The sequence below is a fragment of the Amblyomma maculatum genome, chromosome 4 (assembly GCF_055883805.1).
Source record: "Amblyomma maculatum isolate TAMU_Amacu chromosome 4, ASM5588380v1, whole genome shotgun sequence".
Taxonomy (NCBI): Eukaryota; Metazoa; Arthropoda; class Arachnida; order Ixodida; family Ixodidae; genus Amblyomma; species Amblyomma maculatum.
In genome coordinates, this window is record NC_139347.1 from 100,052,900 (window position 1) to 100,058,300 (window position 5,401).

The window sequence follows — 5,401 nt, forward strand, 5'->3', positions numbered from 1 at the left end:
GCTGAAGACCACGCGGCCTGCTTTCGAGCTCGGCTGTGGTACGCGTTTGAATTGCAAGAAGCGTTCCTACAGTAGACATTGATTTCATTAGCGAAATGTCCTCTATTTATTGCTCGCCAACGACCTTTCTCATTGTTTTAGGCGACTTAATGCTCTCGACGGGATGAGCAGTTTGGGGATGGGCGAGGGGAGGATTAATGGGCCATCTTCTGCCCTTGAACACTTATTACAAAAGTATGCAACGTTGTGTTGGCAGGGTCCTAATGGTCACTGTGTAAACACACGAGAAATTGCCCACTGAGCCGATATCAGCAGAAGTCATTGATTTTCAGGGCAGTTAAGTTCATAGGCCGGCTGTCCCAAGTTAATTGGACAGATACCCTCGTTTGGCTCTTTTGCGCCCTGCAGTCGGCGGCTCTTCATTGCTTCTTGATCAAACAATGCGATGCATCCCGTTATCAAGAGAGCCAAAGCTTTCAAATGAATTGGCCAACTATGATTTTTATAGGGTCAAATAAATGCACACACAAAACCACTGGGAGTGCTTTTCTTGTTGCTATATAGGGAAGTAAGTAGCTTCGTTTGCGATAGCACGAAGTGTGGCCAAATCATGCTGCAATCCCGGCAAACCAACTGTATCCTTGACCAGCCGAAAAGAAGGAAAACGATACCGACGACATTAGAAAGACTTAGGCTGCACTGGTACTCAACTGTGGAGCAGAAGCTTGGGAGCCAATGAAAAGGTTTCGAATTAAGTTGAATGCAACGCAGAGGGAAAATGAAAAAAAAAAAAAAAAAAAAAAGGAAAGAAATATGATAGGTGTAACGTTAAGAGACAGAAAGCAAACAGTGGGTTGGGAAGAAAACGAGAGTTAAGGACATTATAGCCGAAATAAAGAAGAAATGGACATAGCAAGGGCATGTAATGTAAAGGCAAGTTAAGCGATTGTCGCCAAGGGTAACAGACCGGATTCCAAGAAAATGCAAACGATGGACGGCAAAGAACGGGACGAATGATGTTAGGAATTGTTTGCAGGGATCAAGTAGATGTAATTGTCACAGGATATGGTTAATTCATTTCATTTATTTTACCTTCATGGCCCGAGGGCATTGAAGATGGGTACAGGGTATTTCAATTCTAATCATACAATTTTAGCTAATGCGGAACAAAAACGCTGACAATCGATGATGGAGGCAGTAGTTCCGGGATGGTGGTTCCAGTCCTTTGCTGTTCGTGGGAGGAAAGACTCAGCTGCGCGTTTAGTTTTAAAAAGAGAACTACAGATTTTATGTGAATGATCAACTCGTAACGAAACATAAGATGGAAGGGGTATAAGATCGCTGCGCAGACTGGGGTTATGGTACATTCTTTCAAAGATGAGCATACTTTCGACGGCTAGCAAGAGATGTTAACTAAAATGTATTCTTCATAGATGTTGCTCTGGCGGTGCGGTTATAGTTCCGAAGGATGAAACGTGCCGAGTTATTCTGCATTAGTTCGAGGGCGCTGATTACATTTTCAGTGAAGGGATCCCAAATGAACGCAGCATATTCGAACCTACTACGAACTAGAGATTTGTACAGAAGTTTCAGAGAGAGAGAAAAAAAAATTACGACGAAGGTAGCCGAGAGTACGGTTGGCGTTGTTAAATACGGAAGTGATGTGAAAAGACCAAGTTAGATCACTTGTTATGCGAACGCCTAAATAGCAGTACGAAGACACTTGTTCTAGTTCGATGTTATTGAGATGATATGGAGTGGGCTGGGTCGAAATGCGCGACACACGTAGCAGTTTACATAAGGTTATATTTAGTTGCATTGACCGCGTGGTATCACCACTCACAAGTTCCATCAAGGCCTTTTTGCAAAATAAAAGTGTCAGTATAGAGCCGTTAATTTCACGAAATATTACGCAGTCATCTGCAAATAAATGAATGTTAGAAGCAACGCAAAGAGGGAGGTCATTAATATAAATTAGAAATAAAAGAGGCCCTAGGACAGATCCCTGTAGAACACCAGAACGCACGGAAGTCAATGGAGAAGGAATGTTATTAGCATTTCAAACTGGGTTCAATTACAAAGAAAATATTCTAACCAATTGTTAACACATTAGGATGAAGATTTAGCTTGCTAAGTTTAAAAAGAAATAGTTTGTGACTAACCTTCTCGAAAGCCTTAGAAAAATCTAAAAATATGCAGCCCGCGCATGAACGACGATCAAGAATAGCGTGAAGTTTGTGCGTGAAGGTAAGTAATTGTGTCTCGCACGAAAATGATTTGCGAAAGCCGTGTTGAGCGTCAGTGAAGGAGTTAAATTTAAGGAAGGTAACTATGTTAGTGTGTAATAGGAGTCCTTAAACAGGGCGCTACGCCGTCAACAGTCAATGGAACGTTCTGCGATCAGTCGTTGCACTTCTGTAAGCGCACGCCCGAGCGTCGGAGAGAGAGCTTCGTTGTTGTCTTCTTTCCTGACCGTCACGCGCGTTGAACATGATTGTCGTTCTCTTCAAAGCATCAGGCGCTGAACATATCGGAGCCCAATACCTGTTTTACAACTTCCCCCGGGCAAAAAGACGCCATCCTGGCGGATTATGGCGATGTGACGATGGCAGGGTCGTAGTAAGGCTTCAGGCGGTTACTGTGTACTATTTCACGATTGCGGCGACGGTGGTCAGTGGATGGCGTAAGGGGTTCGATGAGGTAGTTGACGGGGGATGTTTGCTTGACAATACGGTAGGGGCCCTGATACTTGCTCAGAAGTTTGGATGAAAGGCCGGGACTGGAGGAAGGCACCCATAGCCAGACCAAAGAGTCTGTACGGTAAGTAGGAAGAAGTGCATGATTGATCTCGGGTGGTTTTCTGCAGTTGCTGCGCGTGAGAAGTGAAGGACCGGGCAAGCTGGCGGAATTCTTCGGCATAAGTTGCAGCTTGTGAAACAGTCGTGAATTCGGAAGAATCCGGTCGGTAAGGGAGAATGGTGTCCATGGTACAAGAGGGCTCACGACCGTAGAGAAGGAAGTATGGCGAGAATCCTGTGGTTGCTTGAGTGGCCGAGTTATAAGCGAATGTGACGAATGGAAGAACGCGGTCCCAGTTGGAGTGGTCGGAAGCGACATACATTGCCAGCATGTCGTCCATGGTGCGGTTAAAACGCTCAACCATTCCATTTGTTTGCGGATGGTACGCGGAGGTGGCGCGATGAACGATTTTGCATTCTCTCAGAACAGCTTCGACAACTTCAGAAAGGAAGGCAGGACCTCTGTCACTTAGCAATTCTTTGGGAGCCCCGTGGCGAAGAATGATGTTATGGAGGATGAAGGAGGCAATGTCTTGGGCTGTAGCAGATGGCACAGACGCCGTTTCGGCGTAGCGTGTGAGATGATCAATTGCAACGATGATCCAGCGATTGCCTGTTGATGTGCTAGGAAGCGGGCCGTACAGGTCGATTCCAACGCGCTCGAAGGGATGAGCCGGGCAGGTCAGCGGCGGCAGAGGAGCGGCGGGCTGGCGAGGTAGGTGTTTTCGGCGCTGACACTCTTGGCAGGACTGGACGAACCGACGAACATAACGGTACATCCCACGCCAGTAGTACCGCTGTCTGTCGCAGGCGAGTGAAGGTTTTCAATAAGCCTGCGTGGGCACACTGGGGATTGTCATGGTAATGGGAGCAAATCACAGAGCGCAGATGGGTCGGAATTACAAGCAGCCACTTTCTACCATCCGGAAGGTAATTCCTACGGTAGAGGAGCTCTTCTCTGATGGCGAAATGGTGAGACTGGCGACGGAGAGCGCAGCAAGGAGGTCGTGAAGCGCGGCCAGATAAAACATCCAGGAGTGAAACGATCTATGCGTCTTTGCGTTTCTCGGAAGTCATATCGGTGGGCATGTCGGTGGGATGTAGGACGGATATAGCAGGAGTGGCTTCAGACGGCAATGGAGAACGTGAGAGAGCATCAGCATCGGCATGTTTACGGCCAGAGCGATAGATGACGTTAATATTGTATTCTTGGAGCCTCAGAGCCCAACGGGCCAGTCGACCAGAAGGATCTTTCAGAGAAGACAGCCAGCAGAGGGAGTGATGATCGGTGACGACATCAAAAGAACGGCCATACAAGTAGGGGCGAAATTTTGCTATTGCCCAGATGATAGCGAGACACTCTTTCTCGGTGACGGAATAGTTTGCTTCAGCTTTTGTTAGGGTCCGACTGGCGTAAGCGACAACGTACTCATCAAAGCCAGACTTCCGCTGAGCAAGTACTGCGCCGAGGCCGACGCCGCTGGTATCAGTGTGGATTTCCGTGGGAGAAGAAGGGTCGAAATGACGCAGGATTGGCGGAGTCGTCAGAAGGTGGCGGAGTGTCGCGAAGGCATCATCACAGTGTGGAGACCAGGCTGAAAGATCGTGGCTGGACAGAAGCTTGGTGAGAGGGTTGATGATTGTGGCGAAATTGCGAACGAAGCGGCGGAAGTACGAGCAGAGGCCGACGAAGCTGCGGAGTTCTTTCACATTAGTTGGCTTGGGAAATTCTGCGACAGCGTGCAGTTTTGCCAGATCGGGAAGAACGCCGTCCTTGGAGACGACATGCCCGAGAATTGTTAGCTGTCGTGCTCCGAAACGACACTTCTTTAAATTTAATTGGTGGCCAGCGTCGGTCAGGCGTCGCAGAACTGTCTCAAGGCGCTGGAGGTGAGATGTAAAATCTGGGGAAAAGATGACAACGTCGTCCAGATAACAAAGGCAAGTGTGCCATTTGAGCCCTCTGAGTAGGTTGTCCATCATGCGTTCGAATGTGGCAGGGGCATTGCATAGTCCGAATGGCATGACATTAAACTCATAGAGCCCATCGGGTGTGACGAAAGCGGTTTTTGGGCGATCGGCCTCTGCCATCGGCACCTGCCAATAGCCGGAACGCAGGTCTATTGAAGAAAAGAACTCAGCTCCCTGTAGGCAGTCAAGAGCGTCATCGATACGAGAGAGAGGATAAACGTCCTTGAGCGTAATCTTGTTCAGTCGGCGGTAGTCTATACAGAATCGGATGGAACCGTCTTTTTTCTTGACCAGGACGACCGGAGACGCCCAAGGGCTGTGCGACGGTTGGATCACGTTGCGCTGGAGCATGTAAGTCACCTGTTCGTCAATAATGCGGCGCTCGGCGGCTGAAACACGGTACGGACGCTGGCGCAAAGGGGCATGCGTGCCGGTATCAATGCGGTGAGTAACGGCAGTTGTGCGCCCCAACGAAGGTTGCTGGGAGTCGAACGAAGCGGCGAAACGTTGTAGGATGGCGACAAGCTGGGCTCGTTGTAAGGGCGTCAGGCCAGCGTTGATGGACCGGTGGAAAACTTCGAGGGAAGATGGGGTGGCGACAGGAAGAGGCGTTATGGCGCTGATGTGAAGGC